Source organism: Tyto alba, unplaced genomic scaffold (genome assembly GCF_018691265.1).
Source record: "Tyto alba isolate M040663 unplaced genomic scaffold, T.alba_DEE_v4.0 Super-Scaffold_48, whole genome shotgun sequence".
NCBI classification, from domain to species: domain Eukaryota; kingdom Metazoa; phylum Chordata; class Aves; order Strigiformes; family Tytonidae; genus Tyto; species Tyto alba.
This window is the reverse complement of record NW_024881324.1, coordinates 27528877-27554409: the sequence shown is the minus strand read 5'-3', so window position 1 is coordinate 27554409 and position 25533 is coordinate 27528877. Positions and strand designations below refer to the sequence as shown.

At 40.7% G+C, this 25533-nt stretch overlaps 1 protein-coding gene across 7 annotated transcripts in view; it reads right to left on the bottom strand.

The window, feature by feature from the left end:
* Positions 1-25533, bottom strand: part of SEMA5A (semaphorin 5A) — a 498071-nt gene that overhangs the window by 170672 nt on the left and 301866 nt on the right. The gene's annotated exons all lie outside the window — the stretch shown is intronic.

Below are 25533 nucleotides of genomic sequence, written 5' to 3'. Positions count from 1 at the left end.
TGTAGCATGGAACAAGTCCATTTACCCCCTTGTTTTGAACAGTTTGTGCATTTCTGATCCAACCCCAATTTCCAATTTGAAAGTAGAACTAGGAAAGATGCAGAGAAAGAGGACAAAAGACCTCCAGCTTTTTGTGTTTTCTCTAGAGGTTAGGATTAAATAAACTGATTCCTCAGCCTAGAAAAAAAGGCATCGGAGAAAAGAGATAATAGACAGTTATACAGTCATGAGAAAGGTGCACAGGGAATACTGTTCACGGATTTTTAAAAGTGAATTAAAAGTGTATTCACTGTTCTTTGAATAGAAAAGAATATTTAATGATACAAAACCCAGAAGTTCTTCATTCACATGATGAGCTGCAGAACTCCGTTCCACAGGACAGCAAAGATACAAAAAGTGGACATGACTTAAAAGTCACAAGGTGAAGCCAACACGAAAATATTGCTCAGGTAAGTGAGCTCTTGATTAAATCTGTCCCGTTCTCATTACATGGTTCTATTTTGTGCTACAAAAACAAATCAAACACAAATAATTGTTTAATTATTATTAAAATTTTTGCCACTGAATGGTGTGGTTCTATTCCTGTGGTTACGTCCCAATTTGTAAGCAATGGGAATATTGGTTGAGTCCCTTCAGCTGTGACAGCTGATAAAGCTGAGTGGATAAAAACCCATCCAAGCCACTACCTTGATCTCAGGAAGCTCCGGGGTTTCAAATAGCCAGGAAAGTTTTCTGAGGAAATACCATTATGTGTTTAGGCTTTTCCTGGGCCGCCCCTGTGGGCTGAAGGCAAGGCAGTTCCCAAGGTGTGATCTGACCCAGTACAGGAGTGGATATAAGCTTCTAATTATAACTCCAAATAAAGTTACATCACCCATAATCAGCCTTAGCTTAATTTACTTCAAATGAGCAATAAACTTCCATCAAAATTATGTACGTTGATGCTGTTCAAAAAGAATTTCAGCAAATATGAAAGAAAGTTGAATGTCACTTATAATTAACAACACTAAAGTTATTCTTCATAGCAAGGAAAATAACACGAAATGCTTATCAAATATGGACCAAGCCTTTTCTTTTTTTTTTAATTAAAAGAATTAAATCAAGAATCTAAATCCTGTTTTAAGTCCTGACTACACCCCAAGTAAGTTCTGTTTTTATTGTAACATTCAGGTTCAAGCAGCACACACCGCCTCCTCCTCCCTCGTATGTTATTTATTTTACACTGGAAGCACTTTCTCAGTGACTTACAACCTGTCCTGGTCTAGGCAGGTTACGAGTCAGAGCTCATAATCATGTTAGCTGAAGCTGAATTTGTCTTTCTACCTATGTACCCCCTGTTTCTGATCTGTTCTCGCTACAGAAATTTCCCTTGTGCAAAATTTTGCATATTCCGCACATTTCCTTCTTCAAATTGCTTTCCCTGATTCAAAGCAGAGGGAAGAACGCCTAGAGATCATTCTGCCTCCTGTCTGATAAAGGAAAGTCCTGTTTCCTTCTTGCCTGGCTACGCCCGGTGCCCGTGCCGGGCAATAAGCACACTCCCACTACCCACACTGGCCTTTTTTAGATTTGAGATTGCCACTCCTGCTGGGAGAAGTCCGGGAATTGCAACAGGCACCCGCTGCTGACGCTCAGATCTGCTTGGAGCAGACTGACGTTTGCAACAGGGGGAGGGGAAAAAACTGAGGGTGACGTTATCTTGGCTGGTGCCCCCCAAGGAGAGGGAGAAAAGGCAGCGCCAAAGGAAGAGGTTGGGCTGCCCCACGGGTCTCAGGGGCCCGTGGCTCCCCAAGGCTGCTCTTGCGGCCACAACCGGAGGTAAAGGCGGCACCTGGTCCCTCGGCCCTTCCCGTGGCATTGGCCAACAGCTGCCCTGGCCCACTCAGCAGTGGGCCCACATTTGCCCCCGGCTCCTTTTTGTTGCTGAGGTTCTCGTAGGATCCTTTGCTGCTCTTCAGACCCTTTCCCAGACTCAACTCCAGGACAACCTCGGCTCTCCTCCGCTCAACCCTGCGAGCTCCGATAGCCACTCTATACCCCCCCTGGGTCACCTGCCCCTCCTTTCAGCTTTTGTAGAATTCATTTGTATGTCTTCGGAGTTCGGTTAGGAGCTCCTTGCTTATGCATGCACTTCAGTTTCTACTTGTCATTGAACTTTTAGCTGAGCTGTAGTAAAAATACAGGCACATTACCTTAAGGGGAAAAAAAAAAAAAAAAAAAAAAAAAAAATCTATTTTAGATCAGTAACAGAGAGAGGCTTCAGGTTTTGGTATTCGCTTTCTGGTGCTCAAGTGCCTTGGCACTGCGTGGACTGCATTGAAGTGCTAGCCACCTGCTTCCACTTACGTGGCACCAGTCCAGGAATCACAGCGCTGTGATGTTTCTGTTTAAGCTTTTGCCGTGCCTTGTCCTCGTTCCATATTATAAACAGGTTCCCTGTCTCATGGAACTAGCTACGGACCTGCCAGGCAGAAGCACCATTCCGCCAGCAGCAGGGACTTTATTTGTGTGACACAGATGCCAAAGTCAGAGCTTTGAATTTCTCAAAAGGAATAATGAAAACAATGTCTCACCTTTAAAAGCTCCCGCTAAAGAAAAAAGGAAAGGATCTGGGCCTGAGGTACATTTGGAAGATCAAAACATCATCCAACTGTGATGTTAGCAAATCCAAGCTCTGTTTTTAAGGCTAAACTGACTGTGTTGTATGCTTAGGAATAGGGTTAAACAAGCCTTTGACTTTGGAGATGCTGTTTCTGAATAGATTCAGTCATCTTGTTAGTTTTCCATTCAAGATAAAGGTTTACATAAAGTCAAACACAGGTGGGATTTCTCTTTGGCCCACAGAGCAAACATGAGTGGTTGTTCACGGTGATTCCTGTAAGAAATGCTACGCCTGTCACTGTGGGAAAGCCACAGGGAGAGCGACTCTGGAGGAGGCTGAGACAGATACAAAGCACAATTTGGTCCTGTAGTCATAACACTGGTTGGAGCAGGCTCACTGGTTTTATAACGTAAGTAGGTCTTTCCAACTTTCTTCCTTTAACAACATTACTCAAAACACATTATGTGGCATTGTGAATAATGTCAGTATAAAATGAGACAATTAAAATAACATGAAATTGGATGAATGTCTACTTGCTGAAATAAGCATCAAAGAAAACAGTACGTGGCTTCACCTCTGAATTTAAGTATCTCACTCGGAAAAATTACACTTGATGAGTTTTCCCACATGAATAGGCATAAATGTAAATAAACAAACCAATATTTTTTATTCTGCTCATCAGTAGCTCTGCACATCTGATAGAGTGTTACATTATTGAAGTGCTCTGTCTGGGTCTCGTGCAAGTACTGTTTTTTACTGCGATAATTCCAGGCTTCCAGTTGGAGATGCTCAAGAAGCAGTCCCAATTTTGTAATATAGGCAAGTTATTTAGATTTGGTTTAGTCACAAACTGTATACCGTGGCATTTCAGTTTTGAATTTTTAATTTGTTTCAGGTTTTTTGACGGTGGCTTTTGGCATCGGGACACTTGCTTAAGCCAAGTTACTATTTGTTTTCCATTTGAGATGTTATGATACTGAAAGTCAGTGTTTCTCACAGGGATCTCACTGGACTGAGTTTATCATCGGACAGAAGTCTGCAGGCGGATCCTTGAACTAAAAGCAGTAGGGCTGAACTGAGGTTAGAGGCAGCCAGAGTTCCACTCAACTTCCTAGGCACAGGACAAAGACCCACGTAGCTTCAAGTTCTGCCAGTAAAAACGATGGGGCTTGCCAAGAACCAGCTGCAACTGTTTTTTTAATCATAAAAGTATTTTCCTAGATGTCTATCCAGCCCCTATGCTAGCCATTCAACATAAAATACTGAGGCATAGCGTACATTCAAACAAAAGACAGCACCTTACCTTACAGTTAGTGCATGAAAACGCAATTTGAACAGCCTGAGAGACACTGTTTAAACATGGCAGCGTGGGGAGCAGATGGGAATCAATCCCAAAAATGCAGGAGAGTGGGTGGAAATTACATACCTGTTTTGAAAATAAGTGTGCTGTCTGCATACAGTGACTTTCCTCATTTATTTTTCTTTAACGCTTTCAAAACCATGATTTGACTCCTTGTCCCTCAGTTGTGTATTTATAAAACCCCTTACTATCGATAAATTTTTCATCAGCATAATGGCCACGTGGTATTTTGACAATCTCCAAATTCATGCAGCTCCATAGGATGCAACTCGTGTCATGAGAAATGCCATCCATGGTACAGAAAACACGACTTAGTTTAGCAGTGAGAGTCGGGAGAGTCCCATCACAGCCCTGTGTCAGTGTCAGCACTGCACTGCAAAACCGCCCAACATCATCAGCTTACTAAGACAGGCTCGTCCTCTGCTGTGCCTAGGAGCTTTATTTGGAGTTGGTTTTGCTTTCCGATTGTTTTTTTCACTTCCTTATCCCTCTCCTACATTCTGGGGAGAGCAAGATACGTCAAAGTAATTAAATTCTGAAACTTTCAAGGGTAGTTTGCCAACTTCGGTTTGAAGGAAGGCAAGAAAAAAGAAGAGATTTATAAGGTGGCAGAATAGATCTTCAACCGAGGTAACTCTGTTTGAAAGGCAGCTAGCTATTTTACAATGATTTTTCAGTCCAGCTGCACCCAGATACATGGATTATACAAAACGGCAGAGGCAGAAATGCCTTGGAGAAGATAACGGTGTAAGAGGAAGAGTGACAGCAGGGGTTTGGAATCTTGTAAGTAAAGAAAAAAACAATGCTATTTATTCTCCTTCAAGCTCTAAACTGTCCAAGCCTTTGGCCTTTTCAGACTACGCTGTAATCTCTAGAAACAGCACTTGAAAAGAACAGCTGAATGACAAGGGAGTTCTGCCATACTACTACTTTCCAAGCTGATGCACCCATCTCTACTAGTTGCAGCTCAAAAATTCAGATTTTTTTTTTTTTTCCTCCTTCTAAATTTAACTTTAAAACCGTCAGTGATCTTAACAGGTTTTGGGTTCTTCTGGGGTTTTTGTTTAGTTGGTTTTATTTAACAGCACGTAAATCTACGAGCGTTGTGTTTTCACCTACTGCCTGTAAATAAATCACAGCTCTCTCACTTTCCTCTTTTCAATAAATAGAAACAGACAAAAAGGATTAGTCAAAACAAGTAACAGGTGGTGGGTTTTTTGTTTGTTTTTAAGAGGATGAGTTCATGTCTGGTAATAAGCTGGTGATTTGAAGAGTGGGTTCCCCTCTCCGCTCCCAGTCCTGCCCCGGGATGAAAGCGCGGTGGTTCCACAACCCCTTCAGGCAATCCCAGCGAGCCCTTTCCGTGCTCCCCATCACCTCAAACTGATCCTGCCACTGGCCACAAAGTCCTGCCTCCTCCTCTGTGCCAGCGCAGTTGTAGGGTCCTACACTGAGCTGGGTATGTCAACTAAACCTGCCTAAAAAAATTTCCTTTTTCCCTACAGACCAGGAAAGCCAAAGCGCTGAGCGCGAGAGGAAGGCAATGCCAGAAAGGACGGGTAGCAAGGCCGAGATCCCCAGTTAAATCAGATTGCGCTGTCAACCTGAGCAGCTTGGCTGCTTGAGGATCTGTCAGACCGACACCATCATCATTCTCATCACCCATGGGCAGTATTTACTTATTCTTCTGAAAACATTTGGTAGTCCTCTAAAGAAAGTCATTAGTCCTGAGGAGACTACGAGGCTCAGGCACGCAAAATTAGGATACTGTTTGGATGGATGCAACCGCCACTTGCAGGTAAGAGGGATGATGATAAAGAGAAGTCACCTTTCTCCCTGCCAGCCACCACAACAAATCTAGCCCTGACCAAGGAGACTCTGTATTTAAGTTTTTAAATTGACTTAAAAATAAATACATCACGCCTCGCAGCTCCTACTGCATGTAACAAAGAAGAACCAAGTGTTCAGCATTTTGAGTGCTACTTCTTCAGCGTCTAACAAGGGACTTAGGATTCTGTCAATGAATCTGGAAATGCCAAATGATAAGACAAAGACATCCAATATAAGGCCGTTCTTTATACGTCCCTTTGGCAGCAGAGTAGCCAGACTTCTTGATGCAGCAGATGTGCAGCCTCTTGTGACATAAATGTGAATTCTGCCCAAGTCAGGATTACATGCTCAGACATTCAATATATCATGAAAGACACGTTTGTGAAAAAGATCGGTACACTTTTATGTCCTCAAGTTAACCTTTCATATGTTGCAAATTATTTTAATGAAGGGTGGAAAGAAGAGAAAGTAATGGCAGGTGGCAAACTCCTGCAAGGCTATCCAGATGCTGAATAAAAGGTTTTTAACATTTGAGTTATCATCCCCATTCCTCTAATCTTTACCATCCACACTGTCAGGGTATTATAGTTTTCAAATAGGAGAAGAGAGAATTTGTCTCTGGACTTTCACTAATATTTAGGGAGCCATAAATTCCCCATTTATTGAACTTAGAAAGGTGTATGGGACATAACATTTTGTGATTCAAATCTTCAGAATTTAAACTTGAAACCAAGATGTCTGAACACTGTATTGTAAAGACCTTGTAAGGAGTGGTGCAGCTGATTATGCAAACTCAATGTACTCAGAGGCCATCATCCCACAAAATAAATTGTCTAGAACCTGAGCAGAAGGATTTCATAAGCAACCTTGAAGCAACGAGAGCCCCTCTACAGCCCCCCTGCACACACTGAAAGGCGAGCAAGGGAGAAGGAGAGACATACAGCAAACACAGTATCATGTAAACATACGGCTGTTAGTATACACTTCAGATCACTATACCCATTTTATAACTCTTGTTAAGATTTGGACTTAGTGCTTTGTGAAGTCTCCTTCTCACCGATGACTTCAACTTCTCTACACTGTCAAAAACTGGAAAGATCTTACTGCAGTGTACGAAGTGAGACATTCAGCCCAGGTATGTAGAGACACTGGACATTCTTAAACCAATGAAAGAGTTTCTGGAATGGAATTTTCTGTAACATTAAAAATGTTGAATATTGAACAGAAATAATCAGCCTTGAACTATACAAAGAAGAATGCCAGACACAGATAAACATTGCCTATGTTGATTGCTGCTACGTTTACGTGTAATTCTGTGCTGAGAAGCCCTACAAGATTACTTTTATCGTTTGATGGGGCTTTTTCATAAAAACATGTTTTAAATGTCAAGCTCCTGTTTTGTTTTCCATTTACATCGCTACACTTACTGAATTGCTAAGTAATGTGAACCCAGACATATGTATTGCATACGTTTTGCACTTCTCCCCTCTAATTCTGCTTCCCCTACAAGCAGAAAGTAGTCAAAGGTTCAAAAATTTAACGCAGTTTCTGACATCTACTGTTCCACATTCTGCTTGGGGTCCCTGCCACTTACACATACTACAGTTTCACAATTCATTTATAGGATGTACAGGCATATAAGGAGATTACAATAAGATACATTTTTCCATAGTGTATTCTTCTGACATTATTACCTCATCAGTACAACCATTACTCTAATTAACACTCTTCTCCATCCTCCCAGTGCTTGCACTTTCCTCTACACAAATGCTAAGGACACAACCCTGCCTGTCGTTAAATAACACCAGTAAGGATTTTTCAATATGCATATCAGAAAGTTCTGTGAACAGAACAAAATTTGATTTTCACAACTTGTTTGTAACATAACTAAGTCAGCAAAAAGTTATAGTCCTGCTCACAATCAGTGTTGTTCTTTCATAGTAATTCCTGGCCAACCACTTCTAATACAACCTGTCTGCTCTTCTCCTCAACGTTTTTTAACAATTTCCTCTTTCATGCCTAACATACGCTTGCTGCTCTGACGCATGCTATGACATCTATTTGTAACAACATGACTCTTCGCCTCTTCGAGAAATAAGTCCTATCACAGAGTCTTGTCTACAACCAGTACAGTAAGTAATAGGTAAGTAATAGGTAAGTCTTTTCTCAGTATTACATTTTCCCTCATCTATTTAAGAGTTACATTTCTGAGATCTCTGTCTCCTAAGCCCAGAGCAAGCATCCTCTGTGCTTGCTTGAAGTCCTGACCATGGTCTCAGAGTTTAAAATGGCAAAACTAGAGCTGAACAAATAAATCAGTTTTGTAAGAACATGTGGAAGCCAAGAATCATTCTGGAGAGGACTTCAAGAAAAGAGATTGTAGCGTATTTTTTTATTATTATTATTTGTTTAGTAACAGCAACAATTATTATTCTTTTAAGCTTGTGGAGTCAGAAAAGCAATATTGTCAGACTTCCTTGTATAAGACTACATCAAAATCAATCATGATATCAAAAAGGCCTGTACTAACAAGAGTGATAAGCATTCCAGAAATGGCATTAGAGTTCTCATACTTCCCACCTGGAAAAAGGAATAATTTACAATAGACACGGAATTTGTACAGACAGTAAACATTCAGGCTTGCCACTGACTTAAGTGTGTAGGATGCTCCCTTACGAAAAATGTTATATGCCTTCTCTTCTGGAAGGTAACAGCTATCCATAAGGACGGCTGAAAAGCTTCCGTTCTTATAAGTATCGATCCTCAAGTCGTGTAAAATAATGCTAAAAGCCTCTTGAAAGAAGAAAAAGTGCTGCAAATTTCTTCTAGTCATGAGCAAGATACTAAAGCTTGTCAAGACATAACTAGCTATGCCTAATAAAAGCAGCAACCTACCCCCAGCACTAATCTGTTCATAAATCAACTGCCTGTGTGTATTCAGACACCCATCTACTCTCCAAAACTAGGATGTTGTCATTCTTCCTGCACCAGACAGTCCTGCAGAGTTGACACCACCATGAAACAGCAACCTCAGCTCTGCTTTCTCTTTGTCTACCAACAGGATTATTCATAAGATTTCCAATCGGTCAGCTCATTTTTATCAGCTATTTGCAGGATTCTCTGACTATAACCAAGTATGCAGTTCAACCTGATAGACTGTTGGGAGTAGCAATAAGGCACAGGAGGGGAAGAACATGCCCTAGATGGAGTCTGCAAGGGTAGTGCTTTTGTTTGTTTTGTATTTACAAGAACTTTGCAGGGTGGTTGCACTGCACGATGCATACGAGGGACACAAACAGGCACGCATTGACACTGTCCGGGTCACTTCTTCAAGGAGAAGCTTATTTTTGCAGTCCAATTGTCCTAGTGGTGATAACAGCAACAGCAGAAGAAACCAAACATTCCCGCTGTGAAGACCTTGCTTCCCACTGGCCTGAAGAATTAAACACTCTTCATGGTCTCAGGCACATCGCAGAGGTCTTTGCTAATCAAGCAGATGACAGATACAAAAAAAAAGTCAATCAACTTCTCTAAAACTTGCTGTAGGAACCTGGACTATCTACTTTCAAGACAAGAAAAATCTGATGTAGATACTCCTTTTTTTTTTTTTTTTATGCAACTTATATCAAACACAGTCTGACTGCTCAGAAGCCTATGTTGTAAAATTCGCCTCTGTCCTCCTCTTCTGAAAATGAAACAGGAGGGAGAACAAATTCCAGCAGGTGAAGGGACTCAACCGCTATTCCCATAGCTACCATCACAGCGCAATAACATCAGAGTTAGTAATTACAGTATTTATCAACTTCCACACAGTGATTACACTGCCTGTTCAACAGGCATTTTAAAGTCACGTCCACACCACAGGCAGGTGAGGTAGGGGATACCTCCACATGCTTCAATTAACACCAACATCTGCTGCTGCAGCCCCCCCGGCACCGGGAAGGCTGGCGCACGGTCTGTGGGGGAGCCCGTGGTGCCGCCAGCCCACGCAGCAGCCAGCTGGGTGCCCCCCTGGGACGCGGGGGACGCGCCCAGCCACCGCAGCGCTGCGAGGGCAGCCGAGCGGCGTTACCCCGATCCGCTCGCCCTCCAGCCGTCCCAGACAGGCATCAGCTGAACGGGAGACCCGAGGAGGTACAAAACTTCAGCTGCCTCACGTGGATGTCGGCGTAACACACGCTAACCGGCTGTGACAGCACGCGGGCCTGCGGCCCCAGGAGCGTGACACCGGCACAGCCCAGAGCTCCTGCAGGCCTCCCCTCCCCTGATGCCATAATCCTACACCACACAAATACATTAGATCTGGTCGGAACTGGTCCAGCAACAGTAACAAAGATGCCCGGGGAAAGTGTTGATTTGACACCAAAAAAAGCCCCCGACCTCCCCTCCCCGCCCCCCCCCCAAAAAAAAAAAAAACAAAAACCAAACCAAACACAACACCCACCCATCACCACCATCCTCAAAACCTTTCCCATGTTTTGATACAACTTTACTAGAAAAGTTTCTTGGAGTTTGAATTAAATACCTGCAAGATGAGAAAAAAGAAAGTGTCTTCTGAATCCTACCGTTTAGTAAACTCAATTAAGCTACAGAAGAGACAGGTCCAGATCCATGCGGTGAATCAGATGACAAATGAAGGCATGAGCCAGGCTCTTACGCTAAAAGGCAGTATGCTAGCTGTTAGACTACTAATTCTGTTTCACTTTCCAGCTCTCACTTGCCTCTCTGAGATGTCCCACTTCATGTAAACAATGAAAAATGTTTATCAGGGATATGACAAACTACCTCTGAATAAGACAGAAAAGTAGTTAAACTCTTCCAGTCTCTTAATCCATTACAAATTTTCACTGGCCACCTCTATCCTGTTTTATCTCAGAGCCATGGGTATTCCTGGGAATTTGACTGTCTGACACAGGGCAGCCTTCCTATTAATTTATCTTCATTTTATTTATTTTAGTTACATTTTCTTTTGGGGTCGTGGCCACAAAGTAGGTTCCAGTTTACACACGTCTGCTACACCCTGCCCTGCAGAACAGCAGTTAAGCATATCAGAGGTACTAAGCCCATTATACGTGAGAAAACACACACTGGTTTTCCTACAGGAGGAGCACTTTGGGAATCACTTGATGCAGATGCTCTTTGTTTCAGCTTTCCCTTTCCTACTTTTGGTACTAAAGATATTTTTATTTAAGTGCTCCATTTCCCTGTCTGCAACAGTCCCGTCTCGGGAGGTTCCAGGGGAAGGGTACAACATGCTGCCCTGACTGCAGATTTTGGAGCTGCAAAGAACTTGAGGCAGTCCCTGGGCTTTGCCCAGCTCTTGGCAGACTATGTTTCAGCCAGGAAGCCTGAATGATTGCATCCAGGATCCGCACAGCCATTTGCAGATCTCTACAGAGATGTGCATCTGAAGCGTCTCAACCACCTGTTCTGCAAGAATTTTGGTGGGAAATTATGCATATGAGCCTGGTAAACACAGCGTTAGCCTTTCTCCTTCAGTCTGCTCATCATACGCTCACACTGCCTCCAACCTGCTCCAGCTCTCTCCAAGCCTTCTCTGCCATGGTGATCGGGTGGGTTTTGTCTCTCACCTTTTTTCACGTTGGCCGACTTCCAGCGAGACACTAATTTTGTGACCGTTTTGTGGCCATTTTTAAAGGGCTGCTTTTTGCACAATGCATTGAGCCAGACCAGATGTTCTTATTGAAGAAACTACTGGGTTTAATCTTCTTTTCTCCTCTGATTTTATCTTCCAGAACACCATTTTCTGGGCTATGCTGACTAAAGCTCTTTCATCTATTTGTCTCTGATTTGCTACATAAACCAGATTCAATCTGCGCATTTTTTGGAAAAAGTTACCTCCAGCTTTCTGGTGTTTTCCCTTCAGCTGGCTATCTAGAAGCAGCAGGGAGTTTATGCATGGCTGGTTCTCCCAGCAAGGACTCCAAGATCCTTTCTGTTATGTTCTGCATGGCACATACACCTGCTCTTCTGGAAAAGTCTGGTAAACATTATTTCTTCTTCACAGATAAAAACAAATAATACACTTTTACTTACTTCTTTCAGTAAACAATTAACTTTCCTTTCTGTGATCCCCCTGGCTTCACCTTCAAGGTGCGTTTGCCCTAGCATGACTATGTCAGGCCAAAAGATGCATTTTCTTTCCCAATACACACTGGTGATTAGCAGAGACAGGCCTTCCATAGCACGGTGCTCTCCATGAGTTTTGTATGCCGCCTCGACTCTAAAATGTATTTACAGTGCCTCAATCTGATTGGATTCATTCACAATAATTAATTCTTTTTCTCTCTTCACCCTGTCTAGTTATATTTCGCTGCAGCATGCAAGACCCAGTGAGAATGTACCTTCTAGAAACCAGCTCTTCATCATGCTACCTGCTATTTGATCACAAGTGTTAATGAAGTATTGGCAAATTTGGTGATGACAGAACAAATAATTGTTCAGCATTTGCCTGGGTAGATTTATCATTCCTTATTCCCTTACGTTAATGGGCACCTTCATTAAAATGAAACTGTACAATTAATAACTTCATATGCTTTACACGTAATTTTATTGAAATAAGAATGACTTGACTCTTTTTTTTTTCCCCTCTCCAATTAAAAATGGAAGCAGTTCTTCCTTTTGCATGTCATACCTGGGTGTGAAGCAGAAAAATCAATGAAACTACAGATTTTAGTGAAATAATGTCCTTGGTTTACACAGCAAGCCTGCTTTTGTAGATTATTTGGACATGATTTTTCACGCGTTGGTTCCCAAATTTCAACTTTCCTTCTCTGCCTCCTTTACTGGGTAGCTGGAGTATTACAAGAGTGTAGAATCTGAACATAACTTAAAGAGAAGCACGACGGCAGTTGGCTCGTATCTTATTAATTTCTTTTAAAACAACGTTCTTGTTATCCTTCCCATCCCTCACCAGATTCAACTATACGTGTGCCTCGGATGTCCTCGCTCCACCTCTGCCCCCTTGGACAGTGTCTCTGTATTCCTCCTGGGTCTCCCGTCCCTGCTTCCACCACCCGCACGCTTCCTTTTTATGTTTGAGTTTAGCTGGGAGCTCCTTGTGCATCCACGCAGGTCTGGTGCCTGTGCCTCACTTCCTGTTCATCAGTGCGGACCACATTATGTAAAAAACAAAAGTGACCTTATGGAGGATTTTGTCTACACACGTATTAGCATGTGAAATTCTTCACTCAGTTTTTACTTGTCAATGCATATGCAGGGTTTTGTTGAGTGCAACTCATTCAGCTTTATTTTCTTATGCTGAGTAGCACGATATTCTACAAGTAACACTACTGCCAGCCATGTGAGAAAAGACTGTGGAATCATGCCTAGAGCAGTGTTCATAAATACACGGTGATGTATTTTTGATCTATGATTTTACAGCATTGTTGCTCCTTCAGAGCGGTCCTGACGTATTATATAAGCTTAATTAATAAATCCTAGCCTAATTAAAGTACAAAAAAATGACATTGCAAAAAGTTTTGTGTGTGTGTTTGACAGTATAAAACTTAATTCAGACTTTTTTTTTCTCTTTTTTGTTAAGTGTCCAACTATTCAGACAAAACAGTGTGCAAAACTGTACTGGAGTAACAGAAATAACCATGCATCGAGGAGCCAGAGTTGCTTTCACCGCGTCAGTGGGAATTCACACGTGTGCAAAAGTCTGAATATTCATGCAGACGAGCTTCCAAAGTTCCACTTGGCACAAAGTCCTCTCACTAGGGCTTGTTTTCATCTCGTAATAACGGGGCAGGAAAAAAGGTAAGAAACGGTTTGAACTTTCATCATTTCAGCTCCCCGAGATGCGCATGAGGTGGCACAAAACCGCTGCCCAGAACCGTCAAAATATCTGGGCGAAGACTTGGATCTCAGAGGCCCGAGGCTGTAGTGCTCAGAAGCAGGATTTCCACTGGCGGGTATCGTAAAAGCAATGGCATGTACAAACACTGGGCAGCTACTGTATTTTCCACTTAATGTGGCCTCAGAATGAATGCATTCCCTCATTCATATTTAAATATAATTAACAGAAACCAATGTGAAGTGCACATACCAGACACAGCATTTAATTCAAAATGCTTGATTTAAAAGCTCTGGAAGCCATAAAATGTAACAGCAAAAATTTGTATTTTTTCCAAAACAGTGGAAAAGAGTGATTCAACTGATTTTTTTTTTTTTTTTTTTTTTTTTTTCCCAGCGAGAAATATTTACTAACAAATCAATTTATCTCCAAGGTGATTTTAAAATGCTGGAAAATCATACTGACCTTAGTTTTCATTTAGAGACTAAAGCGTTAAGGAACCGAATCACATATCACATAAAAATGGTCAGTGACACAAAGAAATTGTTATTTAACTAATAATTAACAGAAATTTGTTTTGCTTCTGTCCCAGTTACTGATTATTCCTAGAATTGATTTCCATAATGTTTCTTTATCCAGAGTACCCACATAAATATGAAATTCTGAGGTTTTCTCAGGTTTTTCATTTGCCTTTTAATAAACCTAACTGATTGAGACAATTTAAACCTAAACCAAAACGCAAACAGTTTTGGAGCTATTTCTGATTACTACAATAGTAGCTATACCCTGGGAAAAAGACTAACAGGTTTTCATCAAGGAAGCAATTTTGAAAATTGAATATACACACAACCGTAGGTATAAATATCAACCTCTAACCAAACTCTTTTTGTTCATTTGTTTGCTTTGAGCCATACTGTTGTCATTATTTATATCAAGCAAAATTAGCATAAATATCTCAAGATACACAAACAAGTCCATGTACAGACCCTACAGTTTCCAATTTCCCACAACATTGTAATGATCTGTTCTTTTTCTTCTGGTATTTTGCTCATTCGTTTGGAAAATCAGTATACCAACCATTAACACATCATAGAATTGTTTTACAGATTTGGAGAAGAACAGAAATAGATTTTCAGGTGCTAGAGCAAATATGTGGAATCCAGAAGTACTGACTAGATAAGTTAGTATTAAAATCAGGAAAGAACAAGAAAAAATGAAAAAAACTCAAGCATATAGCAAATAAACTCATAACAAGGTTAACTGTGTAATAGATCAAGCCCACATACAGTCAGCAATGGAGCCTTGCTTAAGAATGCCTAATAGTGGTCACACATTTTTCAACTTCGTACTGCTATTTCAATTGAGAAACCACGACAGAAAGAGCTTAACATACATTTTTAGATGCAGTTTACTCACAATGGAAGCCTGCTGCATATGGGTGACATACCAAAACCAAAAAACCCCTATTGTCAAATTCCAGGCAGATGTCTAACTCAAAAAAAGGGCTGGCATTTATGCTTCCCCGTACTCTCAGCATTCCTCCTCAGTGGGATTAGATAGCTCGGAACACAAATGTCAGTGGATCCTGTGCTTGGTTATACAGCTAGCCCCACGCACCGGACAGAGAGCCTGAACACCTAACCTCAGGCTTCAAGTTCCATTCTGAGGGCAGATGCCTAAAAATAATGCAGTAGGGCAGGCAGGTCTAGATCCAACGGAACAAGTATAATTCCCCAATGCTCATTAGATTGAATTGCCCTCTAAAGGTCATAATCCTACCCATGAAGCAATTAAGAGAAATAACGTAGGTGTTTATGATGTTGGTACCTTACTTGAATCAATCATGTTTTCAGTGTGCCTGTTTTCAAATAAATCCAAGATAACAGCTGACCCAAAAATTTTATACATAAATCTCATATATATATGTCTAACACCAGATATTTCAAAGCACATCTAGTTTTCAATTTTAATCAATAAATTGATTTCCATATTTTGACATGATTTATCGCTCCCAGACTTGACAACAGAAGCATCATACTGTAGTACCATCTGTGAGGGGTAAAACAATACATGCCAAAAGAAAAGAGGATGTCTACTAAAAACAGGGAAGGGAAACGGCAGTAGGAAAATAAGGATAGGCAAAATGAAGGCAAAAGGTGCCCTGAAAGATTGGGTAAGTCTATCAGAATGAAATTCGAAACAACTTTAGTCTTCTATTCTTAATTCAGACCAGGCCTAGCTGCCTCTGCTACGACTAAGCAGTGTGTGTCTCAAACGTTCAGGAGCACTAATCCGCATCTTACATTGAGCTCAGTAGTATCGACCGGGCAAGTAACACGCTGGAAGTGGTACAGATCCTCCCTTTGTGCCCTGAGCCATTTAGGGGAGCAGCACCAACCCCCTATGCACCCCTGCAGGGGCTCCTTGCCCACCAGCATTCTTGTTTCAGGTTCCTCGGATCTTTCCTTTTCTTGAGGTTATAGCAAAAAGCGTCCGTGTTTCTCACCCTCAGTATGGCTGCTTTGTATCCTTGAATATTTCAGAATCCTGCTTCTCCTTAATTGCGATCTCCTGATCTGGAAAATGTTTCCACCTCTTCCCTAGGGATGAAGGGAGCAGAACGCTTTGCCCTAGGAAAACAGCCCGTCCTTCCCCTAGTTCAGCAGCTGGGTGCCTCCTTTAACAGCGCTGTGCCCAAGGCTCCTTAGAGTTCAGTGTCAAGATGTGCATCTTAAATTTTTCTGCCGAGTGGCGAGGGGACATGAGGCTGCTCCCCCCATTTCCTCTTATTCCCAGTTTAAACGGTGGTTGGTTTGTTGGGTCAACACCAGCCAACAAGCAATAGCAAGGGACGGGATGGCCCACTCAGTGCTCTTAGCTGGGTACTGCCAACCTACAGGTGTAAGCTAACTCACCTCCTGTACGCAGAATTACCCAAAAGCACCCATGTCCACTATCCTAGCCGAACTGTTGAGTGGATCTCTGCAGAGAGAACAATGGAAACCAGAAAACAATCCTCTCTGTGACGAAGAAGATGTGTCTTTAAGCCTGCTCTTTGAATATGCATGGCATACAAACTGTGGTTGAACTCAACTTGGTTGTTACAGGCCAGAACAGACAATGTAGTTCTGTATCAGTGTCTATAAGCAAAAATCAATAATCATTTTTTGAAGTCACTGCGTCACAAATGTAATCTCTTTCAAAGCATACTGCATATTCCATCTCTTTTCTGAAGTGCTCAGCACTGCAGCATCTAGGTGCTAAAGAGCTAAAACTCTCCATCAGCAACTGTTTGTGGCAGACTCTCCACCTGGGCAAGACAATATCAGAATGAAGACAATCTGTTTTCAGTCTATGTATTGGTGTTTTCTGCTTTCATTTTCTGCACAGTCTGCTAACATTCCTGCACTTTTTCAGTATAGAGACTACACAGAAGAAGGCTGATTCTCAAAGAAGAGCCTGCGTCCCCCCCCACAAGTACTGCGCTGTTGTCACCGAATACTGCTTTAGTCCAGAATTAGCTGAAATATGCCATGGTCCTATACAGCCCAGATATTTGGAAAGCAGCAGCCTGATTTCTTCTCAAACAGACGCTATTTGGTGATTGTTCTTGTGCAGCTCTATCAGTATACTTATGTTTATAAAAATGCAAAAATGAATGCCACTTTCTTAGGAAAAGACATTTCCACAACTACTTTTAGTGCGCGTAACGTAGTCGGGTTGACCACTATACATACCAGGAAAAAATACCAGAAAGGGCTAAATTATATCACTAGAAAATCCGCATCGACTCTTTCATATCTGCTGCAAAACGTACACACATACCCCTTGATATCACCCTCTATTTCTCATGACAACAAAGGCACTCATATATTCAGGTGACCCAGGCTTCCCCTTTACCTTAAAAACAAAACACAAATGTTTAATATCTAAAGAAAAGAGGAGCTTTACTGCAGTGAAAGTGAAAAATTTTAGTGCCTATTTTTCTTCTTTACTGTGAAACCAGAACCACAAATTACTGTAAATACACAAGAAATGCAGTCAAACAAGCAGAGGTAAGAAAGAAAAATAGAAATAAAAAACCTGGGCTTCTCTAGCTAAATGGATGTGTTCAGACTCATTTGTCTAGAAATGCACTTGCACTTATATTTCAGGACTGGCACAAAACAATGACAGATACTGCAAATAAATGAAAAATGACAACGTCTCTGCCTGGCTTTCTTTTTCTTCTCCTTTCCTCCATCTCCCAACAGACTAACACATACCGACAAGCCAAAGCTGCAGCAAAGCCCTGCCAATTTGCCAATATTCTTTCGCTTCACTTAGACTCTTTCTAAATTTACATAACAAATTTCAGCTCCACTGAGAAGTAGGCAATTACAAATTCTGTAGACTAAAACTTTCCAGTTAGGTAGAAGCCAAGTGTAAGTACATAACATGCAAAGATGAGCAGAAGAGGAGCCATACGTCCAACTGGCCACCTCGTATGCCCTCTATGTAGATTTGTAATGGGAGTCTGCATGTGAGCTCAGATAATGTATGTAACTACACCAATGCAGGTGAAAAATCCCATGCGTGGAAAGAATATTCAGAACGAAGAGTGAATCAGTACTCAGCCAAAGACAATCAAAGATGGTTTCAGAATGGTAGCCATCTTCTGCGTTAATATGTACGGGAATCTATGAATACAGGGTGTTTCAGTAGCAACATTTTTTTTCAGCAGAAGTGGAATGCTGTCAACTGCTAATTAATTTCCCCACAAACACTCTATGGAGTGAAGATCAGGATTTGTGTGATCTAACATGTTTTATCTAGCTTGAGGAAGCCCCTTTCAGCTGCATGTAAAATAGGGCATTTGGGCAAAGATTAGGCATATGTGCAATTACACACCACTAGATAAATGAATCCCCTTCTGGCTTCCATCAAGTTATAAGTTTGGTCAGAAACTACTGTTCTGTGAGCAGAAAACAACATAATGAAAATATTAACGGTATCACAGAAAAAAGAATTGGGATGGACTCAAATCAGCCACCGAGACCATCTCTACCTGCCACAAAGGACTGGGCTCTGGCTTCACAAATGCTTCTTAACTGTTCTTTGAATTCCCAATTGTCTAATTTAATTATTCGTGGTCTTGCTGCATAATAAAATCCAATAGTCTTCCCTCAGACAGGTATCAACAAGAGGAAGAGGGATTGTATAGAAGCAGCATTGTGATACGCAGATGTACTGTGCTTTGTCTTTTCTTTTAACAAAAACCCCTCTGCTCTCAGCCCCACCTTACCCAAAATGTAACAGTTCAAATACCTCCTCGAGTTTTGTTCAGCCCTAGCAGCCAAGAAGAAGTTTGCACCTGCTCTACCACCTTTCAGTCACTCTGCAACTTGCTCCCCCTCAGTCTCCTTCAGAGAAGTTTTAAGAGCACTAGTTGCTTCCTCCACTTCCAAGCTTTCAAGGAACTTGGAACAGCGTCAAAAGTAACGCTAACTTCTCCGCTCTGCTTACCCATTCACACACCCCGGACACAAATGTGAAGGGCCCAAGCAGAAACAATGCTGATGCTCCCTTAGCATAAAGAAGGGGAAAAAAATACCTGTAATAGGGAGGAATACTCTCTATTCCCCTCGCCCTTAAGTCGATACCAGGCATAGGAGTACCCAACGGAGGGCTTTTTTCTTCATTTGTTTTGTCTGGGTTTTCCACCCCCTTAGACACCCAAACAGAATGTTAAATCTCAGTCTGCTTTGCTTTTCAATATTGCCAACCAGTGGCTGTCAGCAGTTAAGGGAACTAATCTAAGGATGTCTTTATGCCTTCGGGTGTGAAACCAGAGAAAGTTCTTCCTGCATCTGCTTTTCGGCACAGGTAGTTTCACCCAAAATAAAATGATGATTCGTTAGGTTTTTTCATGTGTTTCACAAATCAGACATCTATGACACAACTAGTGACTGTAAGTAACATACAGCACAAAAAATAAATGGACTGAAATACAGAAAATGAAAGTCTTGGGAAAAAGTATTAAGCTGCCTTTTAATGGGTTCTATTGATTTGGCAACTCAAAAACTTAAGGCTATTAAAAGGCTCAAGCTTATCTCCCTTCCCTTTATCTCTGAAGTTTTTAATATCAGCATAAATTCAAGATTTGATTCTACATGATGACTTCTTAGAAGCTTTCATTTTGTTCATAGCAAAGGGAACCCTAGGACCCTGCCCCAAAAATTAACTGTAAGGAGAGTCTGAGGGATTTGTGCCTCCACTGGAACACCAGTCTCTCTGGATTGGGCCAAATAACACCCTTGGCCAAAAAGACAAACGAAGGTTATGAAAGCCTCTCAGAAAAAACATAATGTGATCTTAGTGTATCTCAATAACAAGCAACTTTTATTTTCAAAATGAGATTACAACCCTGGTAAATATTTGAATCCTTTAAAAAAAAAACAAAAACAAAAACAAACAAAAAATATTTTTGTTAAAAAATTATATATTACAACTAAGGTAAAAAAAATTATAAAAGTGTTTCAGGTAATATATAATAATTTATTTGTAAAAAGATCAATCATGAAGCTAGATTCCCTCTTTGTTTAACCTAAACACAAAGTATATATTCAACGTATATTACATTTTACTGAACTCATTATTTAGCCTATCACATAGCCTTTAACGACTCATATGAAAGTGAAATATCTTATGTAGCAGGTATTCCAGACATTCTTGACACATGCAAACACCAGCAAGGATTTTAATAAAACACATGAAAAAGAACCTCCAACTTTCTTAGCCTGCATAAATAATCTTGTGGCAAACTAGGGGCTAAAATTGCCTTTAAAAATTGAGTTTGAGCTATGTACATTTCTAACTGAAAGATGTGCAGATTCAGCATAAGAATAAAATCTCAGGAGAATTATGTAACTACAGAAGCAGGTGGAATAGGCTCACACTGAACCTCCTGGGCATCTCAAACTGAGAACAGGCTTCATAGAGGGAAGACTCAGATGAAAAAGGCAAACTCAAGCATGTGCCCTGTAAATGCCTTAGCAACCTGAGTTTGTGAAGAAATTAATCTTACAGACAAAGAAAAGCTGCATGCATTCCATCAGGTTTGTGAAAAGCTTATACATTCTGACTTGTAATGTATGCTTGTTTATGGCAACTGTGGCATAACCACTTTTAGAAGCCAGCATGTATTAGGTTTTAATTCTCTACAGACACATCAGCAAACCTGGCGTGTAGGTAGACACAAACAAGTGTTTGAATTTAGAACCTCTCTTTTTAAAGTTTCTGAGGAAAAAAAAAAAAAAGGGAAAAATAGACACTTGTTAGAGACATCCTCTACATGATGTCAAGGCCCCCCTGTTAGTCCTGACATTGGCTAGATACCTTCTTTAAAAACATTTTTGAAAAAAAAAAAAACAAAACAAAAAACAACAAAAAAAAATAACTGTACACTTAAACACTAGTATTTAAGTTTCTGCTTTTATATTTTAAAGCATATAAGAGAGTTTTCAGGAAATCCAGTTTTCATCTTGGCCAATGCTTTTATGGATTATTCTACTATTACTAGAGGTGAGCAATAACAAAGCAAAACTCTCACGGCAAAACCATGCAGAGTCAGGCCTTCTGTGTCTGTGAACCGACTATTGCTGTAGTGAGAGTTATAAAATGTTTGTCCTTCTCCAACCACGGCCCATCGAGTGCTTCTTTCCTAATCCACAGTCGCCCTGCCCGCATTGTTCCAACAGTCAGCTTGCAACAATTTGACTCTTAGGCGTCTCTGGCAAGAGCTTAAAAGGCTTTCACTCGTTTTATTCTGCTTTATTCTGCTACACAAAGGGAATTGCTGAGACACATCAAACACTGGCTTGCTACAGACGCTATCGTATGAAACTTGCTTACTCAAATAACAGGCTTGTCCTATAAAGCGCAGAACCACGACACGTGGGCTGGCAGCTCTGACGTGCCCACAGCGGGCCCTGGCGTCCCACGAGCTCGAGTTTAGGTGCCCAGCCTGTCCGATGCGACCCGGCACCGCTCCAACCCCCCCTTTTTACCAGGGATTCACTTTCACTAAACGGATGGGAACAGTAACCTTTCAATACATGAATCGCTGTTCCGCATTTCTTTTGTGAGACCCTGCATTTCAAATGGATGTCTGGTTTAGGTTTTTTTTTTAAAGGAAGGTTATCTTGCGTTTTGAAACTATTTTCCAGGTATACATTTGTAGAAAACAGGGCGTACAGATATTTCAGCCCAAAGTAATTTTTGCAAATGTTTGAAAGGAAGGAGTCATTATTCTACTTCATTCCTTTTTAGAGAGCCTTCCTATTACAAAACCGCATCTGATAACATTGCAACATCTGATAAGATCCCAAAATAATACTTTATTTATGAAATACCTATATTTACAAAAATATATGAAAAATTGTAAACAAAAGATTTGCAAAGATGCTTTTGCTATAACTATATGAATCTTAGTGTTCCAATCTGTTACATGTAACATGAAGCCTTTTATCTTCGTAACAGCAGTGTGTGGGCAATCTAACAACACATTCCAACAGACACTGAAGCATGACAGATGAGGAAACTTGTTTAGACAAAAATAACTGAACTGCATCAACAGTCAAGTTGAAGTTTTAGGCGTTTCCTTTGTTTTCCAGCTAGAAAAGTACTATAAAAAAAAATTTAAATTATTAATCAAAATTAAAAAAAAAAAAATAAAAAATCGAAGCAACAATGTAAAGAAAAGAAACAGTTATGAAAGTCTAATTGAAAACTGTAGAAATGGAGGATATAAATTGTAACAATCATCCTTGCCTCCATGCTGGAAGTATCTGATGCGTCTGATGAAGAGTCAATAATTTGTCTCTTCCAGACACACCATAGCAAAGAATGAGATCGAGCAAATCTCTAAAATAATTAAACAACAGATGTATAAGTTGTCTTGTTTCTTTCATATTGTTATTGTGCTACACTGAGAGCTTTTTACAGCTAGCATTTCCCCACACGACTTTTCTTCCAGGTGTAAAAACACAGTTAACTGGCTTGTGAAACATCTGCATATTTTTACAAAGGCTGGTTCGTGCAAAGAAGTCAAAGTGAGCAGCATAAGCAGAAGAATTAAACTGGATTTTTACATTATAACAACTGTGTGAAGAAAAAAATGTTAAAAGAAAAGTTCTTCTGGCCATGGATAAAGTGTCAAAGTGTTCAGTCCCTCGGCAAATAAATGCTAACTAGCAAATACAGTATATTAAGGAGTTAAACCACAGGATGTTTTATTTCTCCTTTGAAACTCCATCATTCTGTGTTGCAAGGATTTCAAATAACTTTTACTTTGCTTCTCACTTTTGTTCCAACCTCTTTCAACCATAATAGAGTTTTAGGTTTGAAAGATCCGGATCTTCAAAATAATGTAATTTTTAATTGCTAACTTGATAAACTTTATATCCCCCTCATCCTATTCAAAATATTTCTTTCACCACATGTAATGAGAGAAACTTCACATACCCTAAGGTTTCAGCAACTGAAGTTCACTTCAGTCATACCTGACATAATCCCATAGAACACACTGGGATGACTGGGAGTGCAACTAGGATTCTGTCATTCCAACAAAACTTATCTCAAAGGTCTGTAAATACCAGTGAATCATTTGGTAAAAACGCTCTTGGCTCTAAGGTGGGTTTCAGGTTGGTGGCTGGTAAACTTGAATTCTGAGTTTCCACGGGAATGGCTACTGTCTTTTTCGTTACTAAAGCTTTCACACTTCCCAGCGTGAGACAGTCTTCATGTCTTAACATTTCCCAACACAGGCTGAGAAAAGCTGTGCATCTTTGTGGCTGAAGACTTGTGAGGAGAGCTCAGAGAAGTAACCACCAGTGAGGACAGCAGCACTGACCCACGGCCCTGCTCTGGGGTACCCGGAGGGGCTAAATGGCCTCCCAAGGACTCTCCCCAGCCCAATTTTATGACTACAAAATCAGTGACGAACTTCAGACTTTCATACCAGATTACAAGACAACCCGAGTGTGTTGTGTAAGGAGTTTGGGAGTCCTAAACCATACACCTCACATCCTGGCTTACTTGTGCCAGACCAAAGGCTTCCACCACCGCACAGCTGGGGTGGAGCTGCCGTAACCTGCACACCCATGGAAACACATCTTTTGGGAAAGGGCTGTCCTGGGGCACTCTACTAGAACCAGAGGGGAAGCAGAGGGGAAGAGGAGGAAGAGAAGGAAAAATATGAAGAGGTCATAATGGTAGGTTTGAAAATAAGGGAAAAACCTGAATACTTGGAGTAGGGGTACTAAAGATATGCTGGTGAAAGAAAAATAAAAAACAAACCTACTTTGGTTTTCGTTTAGAAATAGAACCTCCCTACAGGGTTGTGGGAAAAGGTGTGAAGACACAGAGCTAAACCAGTGATGCTACAGCACTGAAGACGGAATAAGAAACTTTACCAAAAGTCAGCTTGAGAAGACTGTTTAAAGACTTCTGCATGTTCACAAGACCGAAACCTAGTAACCTAGTATAACATCAACCGTGTGGTTTCTGTCCTCATTTTGTATTTTTTGCTGACTGTGGTGGGAGTGTGTTTGTTCGAGTCAGTCAGCACAATTATAAACCTCTGTAATCTACAGATTTCTCCCTCATTAGTGAATTCAGCCTACCAATACTTATGCTAACAGAAGAAAGCTGTGAGCCTCCATCTATCAATTAGCAGAATAAACTGCAACAGCACCATCAGAGACCTCTGAGTGCAGCCTCTCGAGAACCTTCAGGACTTAACCTAAAGTATTTGCCAAGATACTGAGTATGTCACAAAGGGTGAAAGTGGACAGCCTGATTTCTGGGTATGAAAAGGGCTTGGTGCATCACGGACTTAAGCACTAGCAACAAAACTGAATATTTATTAATACTGCAATTTTCGGTAATTGCAAGCCAAGTTCAGGTCTTGTTTCTAGTAGCCTGGGAAGGTAAAGAAAGTCTGCGAGCCTAACGGAAGCATACACAAGGTGTTCTAAAAAATTACAAGGACAGCTTTACCTGAATGCATTTTACGTTTCCACGTTCAACCGTATAGCATTACTTAATAAAATAATAGGCACGGTGTTGAGTCTAAAGCTAGTTAAGTTTAAATTGCATAAATGAAAAGATTATGAAAAACCATACATTTCTATTTCATTGTGATTTTCTATTTCCACACCTTATCAAGTAGCCAACTCAATTAAATGTACGGAAACAACTCTTAGAGCCAAGAACACAAGAATGATAAAGGCTAGAAATTATGCCAAGGTTAAAAATAATGAAAAACGACCAAACCTAAACAAGGAACACCACTCAGTCTGAGAAAAGATGAAATTGCTGGTATATGGAAGTCACACGAAGTTCAGGGTAAAATAAATTGATCAGCGATTCGCACTTACCTTTCCGTGAAGCCTAACCGCCTCTAACAGGCTTTGTTTCACCTTCCAAGCTCTAACAAGTTTTAAACAATAAATAGCTGCATATATACAAAACTGAGACTTTGATATCTGTGTTCGCACTGTATTTCTTCCTTGAAAATTTACTGGTTTGTTTGCCTAATTTAACTTTAGTAAGTGTGAATGAAATGTTTTTAATCATTATTTTTAATATATTTTCTATATAATAACAATACATTCTGAATACAGAAGCAGCACAGTAATAAGTTCAAACATTTTTCTGAGAGAATGTGATCCTCCTTCCTAGGCTCCGTTTTTTTATAGATCCACTCTAACAAAATTACAGCAGAGTAAGGTAACATCAAGTCTCTAGGGCCCGGGATAAAGGCTAATCTGGAATTAAAATGGATAATATGGCATATATTACGGGGCCGCAAAGAGGCTTGCAGTTATGAAGCTTATGAATATCTTAATTATCTGCTTTAAAACATCTGCTTACCCACAT